This window comes from Eubalaena glacialis, chromosome 14, assembly GCF_028564815.1.
Source record: "Eubalaena glacialis isolate mEubGla1 chromosome 14, mEubGla1.1.hap2.+ XY, whole genome shotgun sequence".
NCBI lineage: Eukaryota > Metazoa > Chordata > Mammalia > Artiodactyla > Balaenidae > Eubalaena > Eubalaena glacialis.
Window position 1 is genome coordinate 20,044,959 of NC_083729.1, and position 25,482 is coordinate 20,070,440.

The 25,482-nt window shown below is 54.9% G+C and overlaps 1 protein-coding gene across 2 annotated transcripts in view; it reads right to left on the reverse strand.

The window, feature by feature from the left end:
* The window catches only part of DNMT3A (DNA methyltransferase 3 alpha), a 103,885-nt gene extending 80,731 nt beyond the window's left edge, over positions 1-23,154 (reverse strand). Inside the window, exon 1 of one of the 2 annotated variants that reach the window (XM_061211213.1) lies at positions 23,070-23,154. The gene's annotated coding sequence lies outside the window, so the exon portion shown is untranslated. Of the gene's footprint in view, positions 1-20,547; positions 20,611-23,069 lie in introns of those variants that run through there. The other variant, XM_061211214.1, reaches the window with a different exon arrangement.
* Positions 23,155-25,482: the final 2,328 nt, after the last annotated feature.

Sequence of the window (25,482 nt, forward strand, 5' to 3'; positions counted from 1 at the left end):
CATTCTTTTTTATACTCTTTTCCATTATGGTTTATCCCAGGTTATTGAATATAGTTCCCTGTGCTATACATTAGGACCTTATTGTTTATCCACTCTAAATGTAATAGTTTGCATCTACCAACCCCAAACTCCCAGTCCATCCCTCTCCCTCCCCCCTCCCCCTTGGCAACCACAAATCTGTTCTCTATGTCTATGAGTCTGTTTCTGTTTTGTAGATAGGTGCATTTGTGCCTTATTTTAGGTTCCACATATAAGTGATATCATATGATATTTGTCTTTCTCTTTCTGAGAAAGTATGATTATCTTAGTTGATAGTATGATAATACTATCACTTAGTATGACAATTTCATGTTGCATCCATGTTGCTGCAAATGGCCTTTTTTGTTCTTTTTTATGACTGAGTAGTATTCCATTGTATATATGTACCACATCTTTATCCATTCATCTGTCGATGGACATTTAGGTTGTTTCCATGTTTTGGCTATTGTGAACAGTGCTGCTATCAAAATATGGGTAAATGTATCTTTTTGGGGTTTTTTTGTTTGTTTTTGTTTTTGTTTAACATCTTTATTGGAGTATAATTGCTTTACAATGGTGTGTTAGTTTCTGCTGTATAACAAAGTGAATCAGCTATACATAAACATATATTCCCATATCTCCTCCCTCTTGCGTCTCCCTCCCACCCTCCTTATCCCACCCCTCTAGGTGGACAAAAGCACCGAGCTGATCTCCCTGTGCTATGTGGCTGCTTCCCACTAGCCATCTATTTTACATTTGGTAGTGTATATATGTCCGTGCCACTCTCTTACTTCGTCCCAGCTTACCCTTCCCCCTCCCCGTGTCCTCAAGTCCATTCTCTACGTCTGCGTCTTTATTCCTGTCCTGCCCCTAGGTTCTTCAGAACCTTTTTTTTTTTGTTTTTTTTTTTTAGATTCCATATATATGTGTTAGCATACGGTACTTGTTTTTCTCTTTCTGACTTACTTAACTCTGTATGACAGTCTCTAGGTCCATCCACCTCACTACAAATAACTCAATTTCATTCCTTTTTATGGCTGAGTAATATCCCATTGTATATATGTGCCACATCTTCTTTATCCATTCATCTGTCGATGGACACTTAGGTTGCTTCCACTGAACTGTCTTTTTAGCCTGACAAAACTACAGGTGTCATTTGCTGTTTTTACTCTGTGGTCTGAACTCAGGAACTGAATGGATTTGGATAAAGATGAAGACCTGTCCTCGGCAATGGGCTCCAAACGGGGGAGTAAAACAAGCAAGAAGACATGGGCTCCAGAAAACAGGAATTCCAACCAGAAGGAAGGCAAAGGGAATGCCAAGGAGGACAACAAAAAGAAGTCACCGAACGGCAGCTAACTATGCCACACGCCCCGAGAGCAAGAGAGCGGATAACTCAAAAAATGGAACTGAAACATAACACTTGATGTGCCTGCCCTCGTGGAAGCCACACAGACAGCTATTAGGAGGTGTAGCAGAAATGGGCAAAAGGTATAAAGAAAATAAGGCAGATAAAGAAACAAGGTAGGGACTTCCCTGGTGATCCAGTGGTTAAGACTCTGCGCTTCCAATGCAGGGGGCCCAGGTTCGATTCCTGGTCAGGGAACTGGATCCCACATGCAGCAATGAAGATCCTGCGTGCCACAGCCAAGACCCAGTGCAGCCAAATTAAATAAATAAATAAATATTTTTAAAAAATGACAAAAGTCAATTTAAAAAAAAGAAACAAGGTAATTCTTCATTTCAGGGGGAAAAAAGGAAACTATTGTAGTACAGTATAAAGCTCAGCTGTGAATAGTTGCATTAGTTGATTTAACAAGTATGTATACATAACATACATACGTATGCATGTTTGTATGTATGTATGTGGATGTAGACATATTACCTGGTGTATTAATTTCCTATTGCTTCTGTTACAAATTACCACAAAGTTAATGGCTTAAAACAGCACAAATTTGTTTCTTGCAGTTCCGGAAGTCAGAAGTCCAAAATGGTTCTCGTCACTGGGCTGAAATCAAGGTGTTGGCAGGCTGCATTCTTTTCTGGAGGCCCTGGGGAGGTTCCATTTTCTTGACTTTTTCAACTTCGAGAGGCTGCTCACATTCCTTGGCTCCTGGCTCCCTTCCATCCTCAAAGCCAGCAATGGCCAGTCTTTCTCCCATCACATTACTCTGACCCTCCTGCCTCTGCCTTTCACTTTCAAGGATCCTGATGATGACATTGGGCCCACCCAGATGATCCAGGATAAATCTCCCCATCTCAAGATCCTTAACTTAACCACATCTGTGAAGTCTCTTTTGCTACATAAGGTAACACATTCACAGGTTCAGGGGATTAGGATGTGGCCGCCTTTGCAGGGCCATTATCCTGCCTGCTACATGCATACATATATGTATATCATTAGAGGCATAAGACATTTTTGAAAGAACACTGGTAAGGTACTATTTATTTATTTATTTATTTATTTAATTTATTTTTGGCTGCGTTGGGTCTTTGTTGCTGCGCACGGGCTTTTCTCTGGTTGCGGCGAGTGGGGGCTACTCTTCGTTGCGGTGCGCGGGCTTCTCATTGCGGTGGCTTCTCGTGTTGCGGAGCACGGGCTCTAGGTGCGTGGGCTTCAGTAGTTGTGGCACGTGGGCTCAGCAGTTGTGGCTCACAAGCTCTAGAGCGCAGGCTCAGTAGTTGTGGCACACAGGCTTCGTTGCTCCATGGCATGTGGGATCTTCCCGGAGCAGGGCTCGAACCCGTGTCCCCTGCATTGGCAGGCGGATTCTTAACCACTGTGCCACCAGGGAAGACCCCTGGTAAGGTACTATTGATAGTATGTCTACCACGAGAAATATTGAGGAGGTTGGCTGGGTAGAATGCCATGGTTGGCCATATAAGAGAGCTAAATTCTTATTTACCAAATAGGAAATCAATGGAAAATGTCTACAATGGAAGAGTCAAAAATACGAACATTACTCAGACCCATGAGATGTAAAATTGCTAGAAGAAACAGCTAAAAGTGGTTGCCTCTGAGAAGAAGAAGAAGGTGGAAGGAGGCAAGGAACCACTGCATTTGGTGAAGAGATGTTAGTCCTCTTTACTTCTTAAATTATATGCATGTAATACTGTGAAGAGATAAAAAGTAATTTTTAAAAAGAGAGAATGGGTCTGGGAATGAGGGCTTACATCCAGCTGCAACCGTTGGATGGGTTTGGCCTCCATCCTCCTCCATAAGAGTGCAGCTAAGTCCTTCCACCTCTGTTACGCTATGAAACCGTCACGTCCCACAGAACACCCATCATCAGCTCCTCACACCCACACAGAGTTCCATCATCAGCTCTAAAAGTGGTACCTCCCTCCCCGCCCCACCATCACATCCCTCACAAAATGTTTAATTCTCGCAACACGTCATTTCCACCAAGTCCAGCCCATGTGCAGCATGGTGCACCTCCATTACGTTCCCCCCAAACTGCACCTCGACATGCCATTGCTGCCCACATCCCTAACCACAGCCCAGCTCGCTCATCAGCCCATCTCAGACCCAAGATCCACAATTCAACCATCTCCTGAAGCCTCCAGACCGTCCTGCTGCGTCACCTCCCAGCTCTGCCACCACACCGTCCCCAGCACCATTCCCACCCTCCTCACCAATCCCAACCCCATCAGCACCCCCTGAGCCAATCAATCACCCCAAAGCCTCACCTCCAAGCCTGCTCCAACCAGCACTGACTAGATCGTCACCCCAGTCTCACCTCAACAAGGGCCGGCGAGGAATCATCCTCTTCCAGAAACAAAACCATAATTGCCCACAAACCCAGATCCTTCCTCCATCAAAAACAACCCTAATGTGATCACCATAAGGGCCCCTCCCGCTCCATCTCAAGTCCTCTCTTTGAATTGCTGAAAAATATCTGACCATCTCTGCACCAGGTCCTTCTTCACCCCTCTAGCTGAAGTCTGCCCTTTTTGCAGTGGACTTTGCTGGTTTCGATCTAGTTACCTTCCCCTCCTTCCCAGTGGGGTTTTGTGGTGTTTGTGCCGACCCCACCCCTCACCCTAGTCATAGAGTGAGCATGTGACCAGGCGGGGCCAATCAGAGGCCCCCCAGGAGCGTTCTGGTGCAAAGGAAAGATGCTAACATGATGGGATGTGAGTCAGGAGCTGCTGGCTGCGTTGGGGAAAGCTTGCCTGAGGTATGGAGATAGACGCTGGAACACTGAGGCCATTGTCTGGGCCCCTGGGCCCAGCTGTACCTGGAGGCAGGGCATCTCTGAACCTCCTGGTAATGTGAAACTTTCCCTACTTTGGTGGGAGTGAGTCTGTGCCTTTGGTGTGAGTGAGTCTGTGCCTTGTGGCTGACGGTCCTGACTCACATACTAATCTTAACCTCCTGAAGTCTTCCCTGGGAGGCCCGACTGCGTGGGTTCAAATCCTGTCTGTATTAGCGTCACCTGTGTGACCTGAGGCATAACTGTGCGTCAGTTTTCTCAGCTGTAAAATGGGGGAAATAACACTTGCCACTTCACAGGCCTGTTGTGAGAATTAAAGTGAGATGCATTAAAAATGCTAACAGGGAATTCCCTGGCGGTCCAGTGGTTAGGACTCCACACTTCCACTGCAGGGGGCCCAGGTTCAATTCCCTCACTGGTCAGGGAACTAAGATCCTGCAAGCCGCACAGCGTGGCCAAAAAAAAAAATAGAATGGACGAAATAACATTAAAATTATTTGCTTTAAGAAACATGCCAACAAGAGTGCCTGACACAAAGAATATACTCAATAAATTTTAACAATTATTAGTCCCTGACTAACCCAGCCCACAGTTTTCTCTCCTTTGTTGACATCCCTGGAGTGCCCGTGAGTGTACTTCACTCAAATGGAGCTTGTACTGATTACGATTCTTACAACGCGCCAGGCCCTGTGAAAAGAGCTTTACAATTTCAACATCTTGTACATCCTCACACCTCACTCCAACCCTTTGAAGTGGAGACTATTTTTATCCCCATTTTCTAGATGAGAAGAATGAGGCATGGAGAGGTTAGCAAAGCTGCCTAAGGTCACACAGTTCGTGGGTGGAGGAACCACATACAAATCGAGGTCTGTCCCCCGCTGAAGCCCACAGCTTTCCACTTCATCATGATCTCTTACAATTAGCATGTGACCACTGCAAACATGTTAACTTTCCCAATGAATTGATCAGAAAACCAAGTTTCCAGTTAGTCTCCCTTTCCTGGTGAGTCCTGTCGGCTGTGAGGGCAGGGGGAAGGGTGGTAACAGGCAGTCCAAGCTTCTAATCATCGTGTTCGGTGCCCTGCCAGATGAGGGAGTCATTCATTCATTTATTCATTCTACTATTTACTGAGCACCTACCGTGTGTCCGGCACTGTGCTAAGGGACATGCATTGTCCCGTCTCATCCTTATAACCAACCTATGAAGTCTATGAAGTTGGTTCTACTATTATTCCCATTTTATAGAAGGATAAGCTGAGGCTTGGAGAGGTTAATTACCTCTCCAGAGCAGTGCAGGTAGAAACTCCCAGGGCAGGATTCTGAGTCCAGGTCCATCTAACTTAAGAGTCCTTACAAACATGGCGACACCCCGTCATGGATGAGCATGAGTAGCACAGACCCCAGATCAGCTCTCTGTGCCCCTGATGTGACACCAGCCTGTAGATAACAGCCTCACGGCTGAATTTCCTATTTGACCTTAGGAGGAGGTGCAAATGAGTCCTGTGGGTGACAGAAGACACGAGAGTATCTTGTGCCCCACACCACCCAAGCATCTGCCAGGGTGGTGATAAGCTTGGTAAGCTGGGGGCAGCAGAAAGCTGAGGGGAGACATCACAGCCTCCCAGACAGAGATGTTTATCTGCCACGTCTTCCCCCACCCTTGGTCACAAGACTGGGGCTGGATAAGGGGGAGGGGGAGGTCCCAGTGCCACTTTCTGATTGCTCATTCTCTCTCAACACGAGGGAGATGCATGTCATCATACCGTGACTCTGACTTCCAGAAACGTCCTTCCCACCCAAATCACCAGCTGCCCGTAGAATACCGAAAGCCATTGGCGACAGGCCAACAATCCTGCCATCCTGTTCCCCACTTCAAAGCCCATCTGTCTGGCTCTGAAGTCACAACAAGATGACTTGTGGCTCTCACACCACCCTCGAGGCCAGGGCACCACCAGCGTGAGCATTTTTAATCACACCAAATGCTGCCATTATGGTGGCCACACTGGCAGAGCTGAGTTGAATCAGACTCTCTGCTCACACTTATGGTTACCATGACACAGCCCCAAAAGCAGGGAGGAGAAAAAAAAAAAGGTTTGTACCCAAAATAGACGCTGGTAAGGAGCTGAAGTTGTTCTTGGGAGCCAAAAGGAGCCAATACAGAGTTCCATACAGGAGCACGCGTTTCCGAACATGGTGAGTCAGGAGGAGCCCTACTGGGGGTCGGGGTCGTGTGTGCAGTGGCAGTCGATGGGCTTCCCACGCCCCAGGAGGCAGGGCACAGGGTCCAGGCTGAAAGTCCACATGAGAATCAGCCATGTGGACCCTGGCGGGGCCTGCTGTCTGGACAGCCATGAGCCTGGGTCTGATTCTGTCCTCCCCTCCCCCCCACCCGAGGTGGCCCATGGTCCACACCTGTGTGATTCTTGGCTCTTCCAGCCTTCTCTAAACAACGGTCCACACGTGCCAGCTCCAGAGCCTCTTCACTTACTCTCCCCTTGATCCCTGCATCTGGTCCCCACTCCACTCCCATCTCTCTGAAAAGGTTTAGGGGCTCTGAATGTTGTCTGCCAAGAGGACACCGCAATGGTTCCACTGGAAGACTAGTCACTGACCTGGCTTTTGGGGACCCCCTTAATGCCGCTGAACCAACAGACAAAAAGGAGTTACTCCACAAGCTGGAGTGATTGATCCTAGTTACCAAGGAGAAATTGCGTTGCTGGTATACAGTAGAGGCCAGGAAGATAATTTCTGGAACCAGAGGATTCTCTCAGGTACCTCTCAGGACTTCCATGCCCAAAAGTAAGGGTTAATGAAAAACTACAGGAACCAAAAAAAAAAAAAAAAGGCAGGGCAACCGAGGATTCAGATCCTTCAAGAATCAAGGTTTGGGTCACTCCACCAGGTAAAAGAATCCTGCCCTGCTGAGGTTCCGGCTGAGTGCAGAGGAGATACAGGATGGGAAATGGGAGAAGGAAGCCGGAGAGCAAACGTGGTCTTGTGAACAAATATAGAAATGAGAACTATAGTACTTTTGCATGTTTTCTATTTACTTGATATAGATGTGTGTTTATTTGTACATGGTAACCGTTTTCGTCTTTTTCCTTCATCTTCCCATTATTTATATTTTATATACAAGTTGTTGGAAGTTAACGTTACAATTTAGTCTTTAGGTAACAGAATATTCAGTGAGACTGTGACTGAATTTGAGGCGTTGCTCACGTAGACAGTGATTGATACAATAAGTGCTGGGATGCCTCATTTGGGAGACAGGGTAAGAACGGGAAGCAGGATAGCTGTGTCTTTGTAGGTAGAAATACAACTATTTGGTTGTTGTAGGGGAGCTCACATGTGTGTAAAAGGGGGGCAGATGGAAGCTGTGCAGCCAAAGTAGCAGACTGTGCCAGTTAATTTATTCACCCTTCATTGCCTGCTCTGTGAAAATGAAGCTAGGCCCCTTAAAGATGTCCCCTTTGCCAGCTGGCATGACATCAAACTCCCTCAGTAGAGGGCACTGGAGAGACATTGAAGGAGGAGGAGTTTTCTTTCCTAGAACCAGTGTGCTCTCTTGAAGGATTTCTGCATTGTATACAACTTCTCCAGCAGTCAGATCCTGCTGCCCCTGTGGCTTCCCTAGTGGCCAGGCCTGTCCTGTCACAGCTTCTCCAGTGCCTGGCTCCTGCAGCAAGGGTGCTTCCCCAGCACCTGGCTCTAGCAGTGTTTGACAGTCAAGAGCGGCCAGCAGCTTCACCCAATACTCCTTTTGGGTAGTTTAGTAGCACTGTGCCTCCAGCAAGATACTTCCTCATGAACAACTTTCCTTGGGACCCAAAAGGATGGACTTCCAGTGAGTTCCGGGGGGCAGGTCTCCAGCAAGTTCTGCCAACATGGCACCACAGTGACTTCTCTGTCATCCAGGGAGCCAGGGGCATCAAGGTCAGGATCTCAGCCCTGGGGGCCTCTTCCTTGGGCACTCCATGGCAACCCTGGGTGTAGTGGTTGTTCTCATATATGCTATTTCTGTATTCTTTGCAGATCTTTTTACTTCTTATCAGCCAATCTCTCAATACTCCAATCTCCTGTTATCATTAATAAGTCTTTATATTAAACTTTGCCTGTTCAAATCACTATGTGGTTCCTGTCTCCTGAATCGGCCCTGACAGATACAGTCACCCACGGCTTCAAAGGGCCTTTTTCCATCCTTGGCGTCCTTGAGCTCAATTCAGCCTCCTTGCCGGCTAATCATTCCCTGCTTCAAGCACTCACTCAGCAATCCTTTATTGAGTGTCATTGCCAAGCTGGGCACTGGGGTGAACAGGAGACCCCTGCAAGTTCATGAACAAGGGGATTCTCTGGCCCTCTCTGCCCCCTTGGCTCCATGCTCTTGACCCTCGGGCCCCTCCGCTCTTTCTCCTGGCTGGCTGGGGTCTTGCTCCCACTGCTGCCCAGTGGGCACCCCTCTCGGGTCCCGCTGTGATCCAGCTGTACTCTACATTCTCCTCTGCTGAGATACCTGGGCTTAAATGAGTGCAGACTTCCTACTGCAAGGCCTCCATCTTTATTCTCTGGACGTCCCCACCTGGATGACTTGCAGTTACCTAAAATCCTACTCTTCTAGAACCAGATGCTTCATGTTTCCTGTGGCTCCTCTCTCTACGTGGAGGTGGCAGCACCTTCCCCTCAGCTGCCAAAGCCCAAAACCCCGCAGAGAACTCAGGTCCCACCTCCCCCCTCAGTCCCCACATTGCACCAGGCACCTGATCCTCGGGCCCCTATTCTCCACCCCTGCCCTCCAGGCCCTCGGGACCACAGGTCTAGACCTTGGCAGTTACCCTGTAACGCGTCTCACCGCCTCTGATGTCCCTCCCTCCCACCCCAGCCTCTCAGCAAAGATTTTCCACACATGGCTTCCTCAATCAAACCTATGATGCCTGATGAAAATGTTCTGAAATTGATTGCGGTGATGGTTGCACAACTCCGTGAATGTACTAAAAACCATCGAATTGCATAGTTTAAATGGGTGAATTGTATAGTATGTGAATTATATCTCGATAAAGCTGTTATTTTTTAAAACTCGATGATGCCAGTGATTTTCACACACTGTAAGATCTGAACTCTGGTCTGGTCCTACACTGCCGGCTCTCCGAGTCTGGCCTCAGCCTACAGCTCTGACCTGGCCCCCACCTCGCCTAGCTGGCTCCATCGTTCCAGGCCCCCAGCTCACATTGCCTGTTCCCACACGCCTGTGTCTACGTTCACAGCATTCTCTCCTCCACGAGGGGGGATCCTTCCAGAGGGCCCCCAGCCCCCTTCCCCACCCCTCAGGACCCCCAGCCCCTATCGCTCCTCCTCAACCACCCTCCCAGGGGTCTTTAACCAGTTTGTTGTGTGGTCATTTGGCTTTCCTCGTGTAGACGGATGTGTGTGATTTCCGAAACAGATGAGGTCAGAGTCATGTCCTGCACCCTGCTCTTCTGCCACCCACCCTCCCCGTTCTCCCTGTTCCGCCTGACCCCTGAGGCAGAGAGGACGCGGTGAAATCACTCCCAGGCAGCCGCAACATCGCCAGCACGGCGCTGCGGTGCCTCGAGGGACCCCCACAAGCCCATTCTAGGGGTCGCCTGCCAGAGTTCCCCAAGGCAGTGCGCCAACGGGAAGGCCCCTGCTCCACCTGCCCCAGGCCAGGACGTGCGCCTGCTACGGGGTCCGCAGGCTCCGCCAGCCCCCAGATGCCCAGGGTGCCGGGGGTCGTGAGGGACCTAGATCAGGGTGTCTGTGAACCACGGGAAGCGGGGACAGCCGGCCTCCCACCTGCCCAGGCCTTTGGAAGCTGGTCCCCGGCTTGCCTGGGACCACTCTCTCCTCACACCATCCGTGCGATGCTTCCCCGCCCGCACCTTGTCACACTCCTCCCAGGCCACAGAGCTGACCCCCTCCTGGGCCCAAACCAGGAGGTCCCCCAAAGAGTCTTCAGGGTCTGGGAGCTGCTGCTGGAGCACAGCCCCTGCCCACCCAAGAGTGCAGGAAAGAGCCCACTGCTGTCAGAAGCACCTGCTGCTCCCTGGGCTGCTTTCTCCTCACCCTCTGCCCCAACCGAAACCAAACCACTTGCAGGGGGGCAAGGGGGCCCGAGGGGAGGAAGAAGAACCGAGGATCCTGGGTAGCACATCCCAGAATCACTAGCCTCTGGCCCGGGGGCCCTGGTGCAGTTCATCCACCCCTTCAGCTCTAAGGGGGCTCAGCCGGAACCCACCTCAAACCTCTGCCGCTCAGACGCAGGCCACACTTTACCAAACTGCACGATAAGAGTCCTTACCTCCTGAGTCTATTTTAAGATATGAGAGAATTTGAGTCGAGTGTTTAGCATGATACCTGGCACATGGTAGGCGCTCAATAAATATGAATTTTTTAAAAAAGTACATCATTCACAGATGTAGAGAACAAACTTATGGACACCAAGGGGGGAAAGCGGCAGGGGTGGTGGTGGTGGTGTGATGAATTGGGAGACTGGGATTGACAAAGATACACTAATATGTATAAAATGGATAACTAATAAGAACCTGCTGTATAAAAAAATAAATAAAATTAAATGCAAAAATTAAAAAAAAAAAAAAAGTATGTCATTAATTAGGGTGAAAGGCCAGTAAAGTGTCCTTAAGAAACCTAGACTCTCACTTCAGACAACGCCCAGGAATGGCTCTCGCTGGCTCCTGAACGGCTGCTGTGGCCTGACCCAGTGTCCTCTCTCCCAGCTAATGCCGCGAGGCCTCCCCTAATCCCCCAGCGCAAGGGCCTTCGCAACCAGAATAAATAACCTCTTTACCAGCACCCTTAACCTGCCACTGTGGCCTCAGGGGTCACAGGCACACACAGAGACACAGACACAGACCCACACGGGCGCACTCACATACACAGACACAGACACATGCAGAAAGACATGTATGTGCATGCAAACACACACACACACACACACACACACACACACACAGGCAGGCTCCAGGAACCTGAAGCAGGAGGATTCCAGGCGAGGCCTCCCCGCATACGCGTCGCACATTTCACCTAAAGTGTGGGCCAAAGAGGCATTTGGAAACCAGCTTGGGAACCTCATAACCATTCATAACATTGTTCTGAGAGAAAATACAAAACATTGCCCTACAAACAAACATTTGCAGTAGAATTCCTCCAAGAGCTAGGAATTGCCTGTGCTAGAAAACTAACAGAGCAAGAAGAAAGAAACCACATAAACTTAGTTTGCCTCTGCAAAATTAATACCAATTACAAAAACATTTATGTGAACTGCTTACCATTTACACCTAATTACCATGCAGCACAATTATGCATACCACTAAGGGTATGCCGGATTAATTATGCTGTACATTTCGTGTGATTACACCACCACACCCTCGGTCCACACACACCAGCTTCCAGAGGGTGCCCCTGTGACAGGGGTACAAGCGCAGGTCTGTACCAACCAGGGAAACACTGGTTTCTGCACTCAAGTTGACAGTGGTCCCCACCCACCCTACCCCCGGCCAGGCACAGCCTGACTCCGGCCCAGGCCTTCTCGCCAACGCCACCTCCACAGGAGCCCCTGCTGAGGAGCTAGCTTCCCACCCGAGCCTCCTCCGGAGAGCAGAGATGCCTCCAAGGTCTCCCCGTGGCCATGGCTGCATGTCACAGGGGCCACAAAACAGCCCAATGGCCACCACGTGTGCCCAATCACAGAGGAAGCTGGCCTCCCCATCCAGACCGAGGTCACCCCGAGATCATCTCCCAGACTCCACTAGGGCCATGCACCCCTTTCCCTGGCACAGGAGCCAGCTACTGGGCAAGGTCCTAGCCATGGTCCGCCCGGGCCCTGGATGGGTCAGAGCCTCTCCCTCCCTCGTCCTCTGCTCTCCACACAGCCATGGGCAGCTCTGCACAGACCCTCCCCTCCCCTCCATTAAAAAGAGACAAGGAACTGACCTCCTCCCCTAGTTCCCATTTAGCTCAGGAGATTCTCTTCAAACACACTGGGGTGACCCAGGTTTGGGGAACAAGAGAGTCAATGGAACATGATAAGTGGAGCTTCCCAGGAACATGGAACTCAAAACCCACTGGGGGGTCAGGGCTCCCGGGAGGCAAAGAGCAAGAGGAAACTTGGCATGTGAGACGGGGGAAGAGGGGCGCGCGCGGTACGGGGCTGTATCTCTTCAGCGCCAGACAGGGACCAGGCACAGCTGAATTTTAATCCTCAAATACCCGCGAGGCCAACTGTAGAAGGATTCTTTTAAAAGACACGTGACATAAAATACCCAAGTTTAGGGCAAGAAGCAGTGTTTGAAACAAACAAACAAACAAATGACACAAGTCTGGAAGGTTGTCTCCACTTTGCAGACGGCAAATTGAGGCTAAGAGAGGTTAAGCCATCTTCCCGAGGTGGAAGGAGGTGGCAGGGCTGAGGTGAAACCACTGTCTGTTCAGTGCCGAGCCTGGTGGCCCTGGCACAATGCCACGCCGCCTCTTGCCTCTGCCCGGGTTCAGTGATGCTGACCTGGTTCACGCCATTTTTCTAGAAATTCTTTGGAAACAGCTCTTCCTGTGACACACAAAAGACTCATATTTCTACTTTAGAGAAACGGTTTTTGTTTCTTTTCTGTTTGTTTACCAAAACTGCTGTGCCCATCTTATCCCCTCCTACATTGGCAGACCTGCCTCTAAACCCAGGGCAGATGTCAACTTTGCAATTCACATACCACTGTCAGAGGGTGATGACACTCACCCCAGGCTGTGCAGCGGGGAGTTGAAGAACAGGGTCTAGGCCTTGCAGCTCATCTTTCGGGGGAGCACCTGAGAAGCAGAAGCCCCTGCTCAAGCCCCCAAACATCAGTATGCCCAATGTATGTGGTACAAATGCCTGGTTAAGTTACTTCCGTCCTTAAAAGTCTGCAGGGATTGCTACCAGTTACGGAATAAAATGCGCCCGCCTTTCTAATCCATCACCTGGACCCTGCGCCTTCCTGGGTCCCCACATCCAGGCCTGGTGACACAGGCCCTCCCTCTTCTGCAAGCCTGGCCCAGCCCAGGCTCCGCCTGCACAAATCCTAACCACCCTCAAGTCCCAACTCTAGCCCTGCCTCCCACGGGAAGATCTCTCCCAGACTCCCTCCAGCCGAGCCCTCTCAACGGATGGCACCTCCACCCACGCGGCGGGCTGAGCCAGCTCCCCTCACCCTCTCCATCACCCAGTCACTCCCACCTAAATGCCTCACAGAGCAGCCCTCCTCCACGCCTGCACTGCTGCTCCCCTGGATTCCTGCACCAGCCTTCTGCCTGGGCTCCCTGCCCCCAGTCTCAGCTGCCCAAGTTCTCCTCCTTGATGCCCCAGGATGATCTTTCTCAGATGCAAATACGGGCACGTTACTCCAAGCCCAACGCCGATGAATGGGTAACATCCCGGCCTTCCGTGGTCCAGCTCGGCCCAGCCCTCCAGCCTCACATCCCATGATCCCCCATATCCCATCACTCCCGCCACATCAAGGGAGAAAATGCCCCGGACCACCTGGCTAACTGCTCCCTACCCTTTGAGACTCAGCTCCAGCCTCACCTCCTTTAGAAACCCTTTCCTGCTCTTCCCTCCCCCCTTGAATGAGACGTCCCTTCTCTGAGCCCCCGTAATGCTCCAGGTACATGCTGCAGAGCTCTCTCCACCCACCTACGATGTAATGGTCACCTTGCCAGACTCTCATCTCCCCTGCGGGCTCCTTGAGGACCAGCTCAGTCTCTTTTATCTTTGTAGCCAGTGCTTGACACATAGTAGGTCTTTAATAAATGAACAGATAAACATTATTTGTGAATCTGAAGCAATGGCCCTCTGGAGAGAAAACTCAAGAGCTGCCAGGCCTGCCAACTTGGGGCCCCGGCATATCACCACACCATCTCAGAGTCCAGGCTGCACAGAGGGTGTTGACAAAAGAAAATGCAGAGCCAATTGCCCTGCCCCACTGGGCTTCCCAGCTGAGCTTCCAGTACCAGGCAGGCCCTCAGGCCACCACTAGTTGGGTTGGGAATCACAGGCCTGTGAGAGGATGGCAACAAGCACCACATTGTTGCTGGTAATAAAACCATTAGGAACCACTGCTGTGTGCCAGCTGCCAGGCCCGGCTGTGGTCAAGACCCTCCCATGCCTGTGGGCCAGGGGGCAGAGCCAGCCCTGCCAGCAGGCCCAGCAACCAGAGGAGAGGCCACTGCCTGCTCTGGACCCAAAGAGAGCAGAGGGCAGGAAGGGCGAGGGCCCAGGGCTTGGGGGACCTACTGGGTCCCCACTGGGCATGGACTCTCAAGAAACTGACAGAAGTACATCAAGATTCAAGGCCCAGAGATCAGATGGCCAGGGCTGGCTGAAGCACTCAGAGATCAACCAGCCAAATCCTGGCTTTACAGAGGAAATGGAGGTCCTATGACCCCTAAGGGGTGATGAGGATGACAGGCAACATTTGTGGGGTCTTGGAAGGCAAGGGGGCCTTCAACGGGGTCATCTCGCCAGGTCCCCAGATTCACCCTCATGCAGCCCTGTCCTGACCCGACTCAGAGAAAAAGAACTCACACCTCCTGCGTACCTACTACGTGCTGGGCACAGTGCTGACAGTTTTCACACAGTATTTCATTTGATTCAAGCAATACCAGTAAAATGTGGATGCGATTCTTATCCCTGATTCACAGATGAAAAACCTGCAGCTCAGAGACTTTTAGGTCCCTCGGTAGCTATGGTAGTAGCAGGGCTGAGATGCAAATCAAGGTCTGCCTGCCTCCCGGTCACTTCTTTGGCCTGCATGTCTGTCCCCTTGCAGCCTGGGGCAGGGGGCGGTCTGCAGAGGGACCAGCTCTGGGCTTGCTTCCATGCTACTGTCCTTTTATTTATCTTCCTGCCTCACTCCAGGGGCAGGAGTGGGGCGGGGCTGGGCCAGAGAAGTCCACATACCCTTTCTCCTGTTGTCTTTAACAGGGGCAGCCTCAGAGGGCACAGCAAGCTCCAAGATGGCACCCATGGGCGGGGGGCTGGGGGATGGGACTGTGGAAGGGGGAGGTGGGCACTGTTGCCAAGCAACAGGCAGAGGAATTTATATCTGTCCCTCCTCACCTCTCCACCCTGTCACCTGGGTCACTGCCACCTGCTCCTGGGCCTCCAGATCACAGAGGCGGGCACAGCTTGAGCCCACATGCCAGACGAGTTTCCCAGGCATCCCCTCCACCCCTGGCGGGGCCTCCTGAAGCCCCATTGTCCTCCCTGCATGTGGCTCCCCAGGCTATGCCAGGGCTGGGTCACCTGAGGTCCATACCGAGACCATTTGGGTCACAACAGCAACGAGATTGAAGCCTTCAGGGAGGATCCTCAATGATTTGTTTCCCATCCTGGGTCAGAACTGAGAGTTTCCAGTCATCATCCTATAAAGCGAACTTGGTCTGCTGCCCCGGAGTGAACCAGGGTGCTGCCAGCTGCCTGTTTTCCACTCTCACCCAATCCCTACCAGGCCAGGCCTTTGCTTGGAGACCTCAGGGTCTGCAATAAATCTCCCTGCAACCTTTCCAGAAAAGACAAGTACCTGAGTAGCCCCACCCTTTGCTGTCAGTCTCCAAGCCAGTTTCGTATCCATTATAAAAGAGTCCACCCTTCCAGCCCAAGGGTGACTCAAATTTTTATAAGTTCTTATCCAGAAGCTTTAAAAGTGTGGTTTTATTTTTGTTGTGGTCATTAAGAAAGGAATGCATGTGCCTTTACATTTTTGCAAAGGTTACGAAAGTGTATAAAGTAAAATGGCAACGACTCTGCTGACACGTTTGCTGGGTTATCCTTCCAGAATGACTTTTTCTAAGCATTTGCTAGCCTATAAGTGTGCATACTGGCATGTATTTTAAAGGAATTTTACAAAAATGAGATCACACTCTGCACACTGCTTATTGGGGTAACCCCACACCATATCATGGACATCTAACATGTCAGAATAGACACGCTTCCTATCTCATTTCAAAGCCTCCGGGAGAATCTGATTAGATTCCTCTTTATCCACAAATTTAGGTATCCTTTCAGAATCTACAAAATTAATCACACAGGACCATTCCTCAAGAAGCCCCTTGTCAACAGGTTCTGCTTGCTGGAGTGCCAGAGCATCCCAGCTGCCTGGCATGGGCCCGAGCACCCTCGCCTGCCCCTCCTGGTGTCCTCTGGGGAACCTCCAAGGGAAGGCAGGCTCCCAGGTCCCCCAGCCTCCCAGCCCAGGCATTCCCGGACATTCACCATGATAGGGCCCACATCCAACCCACGGCTCAGTAAGCCACAGATCTGACCCCAGTGTCCCACAATGTCCCCTCTGAGCATCTTTTAACCTTTTCAAGTAAGGACCACTGGCACACCGGGCTCTAGCTGATCTATTAGGTCTGGAACATCTTCCCCACTGACCCCTGGATCCGTCTACATAGCCGCAGAGCAGGAAGAGCACTAGATTAGGCGTCAGGACACCCAAGTTCCAGCCCTCCAGTTACGACCTGTGAGAGATGGTCCTCCATCCCCTCTGTACACCCAAACGGGGGCAGCTAACAACTGCTCAGAATTAAAAATGACCTTGACATTTGAAACAGAAACAGAGAGGGAAGATCAATAAGGATGACAGTGAGCAGGGCCATGACCTCAGGAAAGAGAAAATAGGAATCTGATTGCAGATGTAAATAAGGCTGGGAAACCTTGGAGGTCAGAGGGGACCAGAGCAGGATGGGAGTGGGCATTGCTGAGCTACAGTTGAAAAAATTTTTTCATTCCCTGCTGGGATGCAGCTAGGAAAGCCCCAGGCGTCCACACCTCCTCCCCCTGTCGCTGTCCTCCAGACAGGCCTGCTATGTGATCAGCAAGGGAGATGTGGCCTGGCGGGCCCTGCCCACTTGCTGTCCTTGCCGGGGCCTGCCAGGCACCTGCAGCCACACCTAGGGGCACGGCCGCCAGCCCGGGCACCTCCCCTCCAACCTGGGGGCTCAATTCAGCTGCACATGGAGGAGGGAGGGAAGAGGGCAGGGCGGAGTCAGGGTCTGCTGATGCCCCCTTTCCCTGTGCTTGCAGCCCTTACAGGAATGTTCTGGATGCTGGGGTGCCTCTGCCTGGGGAAGGGGATGCAAAAACGGGACACGGAGACCTCTGGGAGGCCAGGCCAGGGACCCTCGTCCGCCCATTCACATCATGATTGCCATCACTGACAGAGACCTTGCCCCGCTGGCGTTCCCCTTAATCGCCACGACCCCCCGGGGTTGGTGTAATTTAAACCCTGCTCTGTTTCCCTCCAAGTCTGAGCTCTTAAGCTCTAGTCTACAGAATATAAAGGAATCAAGATCCTATACCAAATGAGCTCAGCCGGCCCCTTCCCCTCCCTCCCTTTCGTCCCTCAGTCTCCCCTGCCGCCCCTCACAGCCACAAGCAGGGAAGTTCTAAGCGATTCTCCACAGGCCACACAGGAGTTACAGAGCGCAGGGGCCCACTCCCCTCAAATCAGCGTGGGGCCTCAGGCTGGCCTCCGAGGCCCTGTTCACCGCCCTGGAGTCTCCGCCACACTCCAGCCACCCTATCTCCGACAGCCTGGCTTCCTCTTCTTGGTCTGGAAGCCCCATCTCTGTGTTTTGAGGATCATCACAGGAGCCACCTCCTCCAAGAAGCCTTTCCTGATCCCTCCAGTTGGTTGTGACCTCACTGTCCTTTGAGCGTTTTATTTCTCCCTCTCCCTTGACCTTGGTCTGTGGTCACTAATTAGTTGGGCACACCCTAAACTCACCGTGTGTCCCCTCAAAGCCCAGCACAGGGTCTTGCCCAGCAAGACCCTGGTACAGGGCAACAAACAGGCTGCACTCAGGACAGAATCCAAATAAAGAGCTGAAACTATAGCACAAGGGGTTTAAGGTGGATACAAAGACAACCTGTTGACAACGCGGTCTGTTAAACTCTGGAACGGATTGCTAAATGGCACTGAGGAGCCTCCCACCTCCGAAGATTTTTCAATCAGAATCAGCACTTTCCTCATCTGTCCAAGATTTTGCAAGAGAGGCAGGAAGGTGGACAAGACTTCACAGAGCACTTCCTGCAGTGCCAGGCCACGCGAGCCGCCTAAATGATGACGCTACTCACGCTAACGCTGAGCGCCTGCACTCTGCCAGGAGCGGAACCGGCATTATCTCCTCTAATCCTTACAACAACCTATGTGTAGCGCCTGGTCTTGTTTCCATGTTACAGGTGAGGAAACTTGGAGGCTCAGAGAAATTGCGCTGCCCCAGATCCCACAACTGCGAAGCGTCCGAACGCCGCTCCTTCTGATTCCGGGGCCCTCCCTTCGGCTGCCTTGAGACAGGCTCATGTGCAAGCTCATGTCCAGGCTCTCTGTCCCCACGCGGCTGCACGCCGCGTACACAGAAATATGCACAGACACACGTGCACCACACCCTGGCTTGCCCACACACTTAGCCAAGGGGAGGCAGGCTTGGAGACACACACGCGAATCTCCGACACTGCACGGATCTCGGATTTGGTACGTTCTTCTTAAGGGAAGAGAGTCAAAGAGAGAAATGACTGAAAACGAGCCCTCAAGATTTGAGTGGAAAGGAATCTGGCACCTTTCGTTTACTATTAAAAGCCCTGCTCAGGAGCAGCAAAGCACACAGGCCCACAGAGACGCCCAGCCTCCAAGGGCAGTCGGGCTCCTGACCGGCACTACCATCCATTAGACACCAGAATGGAAGTGGAAACAATTCCCACAGGCCATTCCGTGGCCCTAACTGTTGCCTGTTCCCAAGCTAGAGGCCAGAGACACACTCAACTATCAATGGGGCATGGGATGGGGGAAGGGGACACGGGCACCAAGTCAGGGACCCCAGGCTCAAGAGAGTGGAAGGTGGCAGGAAGTGCCGAGGGAGGGGAGCATGTGACAGGCACACAGTTGGCCCTTCCGGCCTCGGGCTCTGGGTAGCACTTCCAGCCCTGGAAGAAACCGGGCCTGGCTCCACACCCAAACAGCCCCCAACCTAGCTCCAGGTGTTCTCAGAGCTTCAAGTTCTCTTTCAACCCTAAACTCTAGGGCTTGGATTCTAATGGTAACATTTCAGGCCGAGGATGCGGAGAGGGTGGTCTATTTTTAACTCACCCATTAGAGAGCTGGCAAGACTGCTCTCAGAGGCCCCTTTCTATCTGGTTCCCACAAAAGGGAGCCTTGATGGAGTCCGGGAAAGAATTTAGGTTTTTCAGGTGGGCTTGAGCCTAAGGAACTGGCCTATAAGCAGGCGATGGCTATTCGGGGAAGGCAGAGCAGCAGCAAGCAGAAGAGAGCCGGGCCACCAAACCTGCCACTCGGGGGAGGACAGGGACGCAAACACACATGTCCAGCAGACACTCATGGAAACCCCACAAAATGTCTGATGGGGGACCAGAGGCGGCCAGGGCAAGGTCCCGTGGAGACCACAAACTGAGAGGAGAGACCAACACGCAGTGCAGGAGCCCGGGAGAGCTGGAGCAGGAGACAGTCTAAGCTCCCCAGAGGGCAGGCCTGGCCCCGCTTCTTGCCAGCCAGGTCACCCTGGGCAAGTATTTTATAGCTTGTCTGTCTTCCTTGCAGGCTTTTTCAGGGGCCCAATGGCGGTGATGTGTGACTGTGCTAGGAAAAGCACTAGGAGCATCTCTTGTTCTAATGAGATGACTCTGGGTGGGCTCCTGGATGGGGGTTGGTCACCAGAGAGACCAAGAAAGGATGAGAAGCTTAGAGTTTCAGCTTCAAGAAGGTCCACAAGGAACTCAGGAGCTTACCGCAAACTGGACTCAGGGAGGAAACCTCAGAAATTACGCAAGTGTACACGTAAACCTACAGAAGGACACACACGTGTGAAGGCTTAACCAGAGGCTGCACTTTTACACTCTCTGTGGAGTCAGACGTGACAAACCTGTCTCCTGAAGGGCCCTCACCCCTCACACCACCCTCTCCTTTCAAAGGCCCACCCCCCAGGAGGCCCTGCTCTCACTCAGGCCTCCTCTCCTTGGAAGCCATTCCTGATTATCGCTGTGAGGCGAGACCACCCCGCCCCCACTCCTGGGTCTGAAATTCCACCACTAGAATCAGAGCCATAGAATTTAAAAGCTGGAATGGACCTTCAAGCTGCAGTCCAACTCTCACCCCGCAGAGGAATCCCGTCCGCAGACACCCTGACACATGGCATGGCTGTCCTCTTCTCTGCTTCTCCAGTGCCGGGGGTGGGGGGGGGGTGGGGGGCAGCCCTTGCACTGTGGACCACACTCCTTGAGTCTAGAAGGAATTCACCTTGTCTAAGGTCGGCTTCCTGTTGCAGGCCCACGAGCCTGGGAAGGAGGACAAGGAGAGCCTTGGTCCGCCCGAGCCAGGAAGTGTGCATTTGATGAGTAGCTGAAGACAAGCCCCAAGGAGCTGGACAAGAGGCTGGAGAGGGAGCCAGGGCCCAGAGGAGTGGGGCCCGGGAAGGGAGGCGGGCAGGTGCCAGACCCGCCACACAAGTTTGCCTGGGCCACTGCCTGCGTGCAGCACATGTGCACACATGCACACACACGCACACAGACTCACGCTTTCACAGAGCTCCCTGTTAAACAGCCCAACCAGGGCCTCAACGGGACCTGGAGGCAGAGAGGGACCACCTTGCCCAGCAACCGAGCAGGAACTCCTAACAGCCCAAGCCGCCAAACCCAGGCAGCTCAGGAAACCACCAGGAGATGACCCCTGCCAGCAGAGGGGACAGCCCAAAGAGGGTCCGCCTGACAGCTGGGCTCCCCAAATCCCAGAGACCAGTCCTAACTCTCCAGCATCGCCCAAGGAGAAAAGTTCCCCGGCTGCAGCTGTCACATCTGCCTGGGAGGGAGGAGGCACAGCGGAGCAGCACCTGATCCCAGGATCCCTTCGCAGCCCGCCAGCCCAGGAGGCCGGTTCAGCGCAGGCAGCCCAGGGTGAAACATGAAGACTGAACAGTCCCCCAGGGATGGTGATGGCAGTCTCCGGGCCCAGCAGCAAGGGGCAAGCTGGGTCACAGGGTGGCCGGCTCTTCTCCTGCAGCCTCCTGTCCCTTCTGGTTTGGGAGGGGGCGAGTTGTGTGGCTCCGGGGCCCGGGCCCTTCCTCCCTGCCAGACACAGGCCAGAGCTGCCCAGCTGGGTGCAGGACGCCATCTTGGGTCAAGGTGCAAGCACAGGGGGCTCCTCTCGCGAGCTGGGGAAGAGAGCCCCTGAGAACCAGTGAGCCCCTCACTCCCCACCCAAGGGGCCAACACCTACTCAACTGGCTTTGCACTAGAGAGTGGAGGAAGGACAGAAGGTATGGAGAGAAAAGGGGGAACTAATAGGGGGGAGAGGGAAGGGAGTGGGTGCCCCCAAGAAGGGAGCCTCCAGGAAAGCGAAAAGCAGTTTGGCAGCCAGAGGGCCGCGGGCCCCAGCGATGGGGGGCTGGGGGAGGCCGGGGGCGGGCCCTGGACCCTTGCCAGCTCCGTCCGAGCCGAGGGGGAGGGAGGAGGCAGGGGGAGGGAAGCTGGGGGTGAGGGCGGGACACGGACCGAGGCCGCCTGCGGCTCGGAAGCTTGGGGTCTCCCGGGGCGCTGGGACGTGGGGCCGAAGACCCCGATCCGCAGCCTCGGCGAGGCCTCGTCCTTCACCGTGCGGATGCGAAGCGTTCAAGGACACGTCTGCACCGGCCCAGCGGGGGTGCGTGTGCGTGAGTGTGTCCGCGTGCGTGTTTAGTGTGTGCAGGGGGGGTGGGTGCTGCTGCAGGGGGCGACCCGGGGCGTCCCCACCAGCCACGCTCCGGGCCCAGGCCCTGCGGCTCCCACCCCTGCGTTTTCCGGCCCCCGCGGCCCCGGCCCGGGATCTTCGCCCGCCCCCGCCCCGCCCCCACACTGCGGCGCCGCCACCACCGCCGCCGCCGCCGCCGCCCCGGCTCCCACGGCCCGCGGCGGGGGCAGGGAGGAGCCAGGCACGACGTCCTCCCCGCGCGCCACCCGACTTCTCCGCGGAGAGGTGTGCCCCCCAAGTGGCACTCTCCCCACCCCCGCAGCCCCTCCCAGATCCGCTGGCACCCCGCTCCCCCAGCCACAGGTGGCCGGCGGAAGATCGCTGCGCAGCGTTCCCCGGCCCGGCCCCCCGATCACCCCTCGGCCCGCCCCCGGGGGCCTCCCGGGTCCCCCGCCCCGCCGGGCCGAGGAGGGCCGGGAGCCGGGGGGAGGGGCGGGGGGCCGGGTCGTGCCAGGCTGCCATTTTCTGCCGCCGCCGCGGAGCCTGCGCGGGGCCCGGCCCCCGCCCCCCTCCCCCGCTCCCTGCGGGCCGCGGCGGGAGCCGATTATTCCGGGTCGGGGTCCGCGCCCTCCGGCGCCCCGGCCGCAGGCCCCAGGTTGGGCCCCGGGGCGGGGGCAGGGCCCGGAAGGCGGGGGCGGCCAGGCCGGGGCCCCTGCGGCAGCGCCTAGCGGGGCACCGCGGCTGAGGCCGGCGGCGGAGGAGGCCCCCCGCGGCATTGTATAGACTTGAACTTGAGCCCGGAGCCGGGCGGGGGCGCGCAGGGGGCTCCGCGCCGGGAGCGGGCGGGACGGGAGGGGGCGCCTGCCGAGCCCGCGGGGACATAAACAAACCCTCATATCCCCCGCGCCGCCCCGGCCAGCCCGGCCCGCCGTCGCCGCCCGCAGCCCTGGCCCCGCGAGCGCCCGGCGCCGAGTTGCGGGGGTTCGGGAGCGTGCCCCGAGCCGGGCACTGCCCGCCGCCGTGCCCCCCGCCCGGCTCCCCTCCTCCCCGCCCGCCTCCGGGCCGGCCTCCGGGCCGCCAGCAGCGGCGCTCATTACCGTGTGGCCGGTGGGGTCGGGCCGGCCCGGCTGCGCGCCCTAGTGCCGCGGCGCCGCGTCCCGGCTCGTCCTCTGCTCTCGCCGCCGCCGCCGCCGCCGCCGCCGCCGCCGCCGCCGCCGCCGCCGCCGCCGCCGCCGCCGCCCGCACGCCCTCCCTCCCTCCCTCCCGGCCCGCCTGCCTGCCTCGCTCGCTCCCTCCCTCCGCTCGCTGTCGCGCTCCCTCTCTCCGCCTCCTCCGCCGGGTCCCCCCCTCCCACCCCTTCTCTCCGCCTTCCTCCTTCCCTCCCTCCGGCCGCCCGCGGGCCCAGGCCTCCGCCCGCTGCTCGCCCCCCGCGGCCGCGCTGGCCCCGGCCCTGGCGCTGCGGAGCCGGCCCGCGAGGCAGCGCCGACTTGGGGGCCCCGGGGCGCCGCGACGGGAGCGGACTGGGCGCGCGGCCGGTCCTAGCGCCCTCGGCCCGACTTCCCGGCCTCTACGCCCCCGCTGGGGGGGGTCCCCGCACGCTGCGGGTCGGAGGGCCGGACCTCGCTGCACCCCGACCCTGAGCTGGGCCCGGGCACCCCGCCTCGGCCGCTCTCCCGGCCACTCCGCCGGGGGCCTGCGGCAGCCCTCCCCCCGCGGGGCGCCCCGCTACCTGGAGCTGCCTCTGCGCTGGGTCCCCGCATCCAGCACTGGCCGCAGGGACAGCGGCCCCTCCTCTCCCGCGGCCGGTGTCAAGTGCCTCCCCCCGGCAGCCCGCGGAGCCCCCGGCGGTCTTCGCCCTGCAGTTCTCCCGACCTCCACCAGAGCCCACTGCACTCTGCCTGCCTCAGCACTGGGGCTGGGGACAGCAGCGCCGGCCCATCCGCGCCGCAAGCCCCACGCCACCCGCCACCCCCGCCAGGTGCCGCCGCCGAGTGGAGGCCGGCCCACTCAACAGGACCAAGGTCGGGGCGCCAGGCCTATCCAGGCCGTCTGGGAGGCTCGAGCACCTCTATAGGATGAGCCCCCTTGAAGGGAGTGAGTTCCCCGTACCTTGAGGTGTCCAAGTAGAGTTGAGTGTCCTCAGTTGGTCAGTGGAAGACTGAAAGATTTCATGGCTCGGGGGTGGAACTAAATGACATTGAAGATCCCTTCCAGCTCTAAGATTCTGTGCACACACCTACACTCCGCCCTCATGCTTACTCACCCCTTTGCCGCGAGGGTTGTTCTCATTTCCCATAGAGTTCCCAGGGCTCCAGGTTTCTGACTTGGGGCATCTCTGTCTACTTCCATCAGCACAGCCATCCCTCTGCTCATCACTCTCCCAACTGCCACCGCTAGGGCTTGGTGCTGGGCCCCCTGACTCCCCAGCCTGGCTCCTTTCTTCTGCCTGTACCTCCACCAGTCATCTGCCACTGTGTACCCCCATTCCACCCAGTGCTTCAGCTACATGGCAGTGCCCTGAGCTCCCTGCCCCAGGACATGGTGTGCTCCCTTCCCCAGGCACCCACCATCCCACTTATGGACACTCAGGCCCTCACTGCTGAAACCAGTCGTACTTTTCCCTCCACCGCCACCAACTTCAACCCTCCAGGGGTCACAGGAACAGTTACCTAACTCTTTGGGACACAGAGCTGACCTTTCATCCAAGAGATATCCTTCCAGGAGCCCTCTAATGCTTCCAGGTCCTTCAGTCTGCCCACTCCCCATGCCCCAAGGTCAGAGGCCGCTCCCTACGCAGTTGTCCTGGCCTTTTTCCCTGTCACCCTCACTCAAGTGGTCACCCCATGCCGCTGATGATAGGCCATGCTATCCATAGTCTCCACCTGGCCGGTTCCAGAGACTTGGGATGTTCCTTCCATGAGGACAGAGACCACCCCATCATCTCTGTAGCCCAGCACTTGGCACATAGTAGGTTCTCAATAAGCTTTGGATGAATGAATATGTGCATTACAGGTTCTGTGCCACTTTGCTTTCAACATGAAGATGGGCATCCACAGACACGCTAAAGTTTGGCCAACGGGAGGACCATGTTTAGAAAGATGGTTGCCATACCTCTTCGTTCCTTAAGGGTTTATATAATACTGCCCGCAAATAGCAGTGATAGTTTACTGAGTGTCTCCTGTGCGCCAGGCACCAGGTTGCCACTTTTCCTTAGCAACCCTCTGAGGTAGTTTGTGTTATCTTCACTCTATAGATGAAGAAACTGAGGCTCAGTCAAAGCCACACAGTTGGGAAGTGGCAGAGCCAGGATTCAAAGCATGTTTCATCTGACTCTGAAATCATTATAGTTACCTTAAAACATTACAGTTACTCTTTTTTTTTGGCCATACCACACGGTTTGTGGGATCTTAGTTCCTTGACCAGGGATTGAACCCCGGGCCCTCGGCAGTGAGAGCACAGAGTCCTACCCACTGGACCACCAGGGAATTCCCTACAGTTACTCTTTTTTTT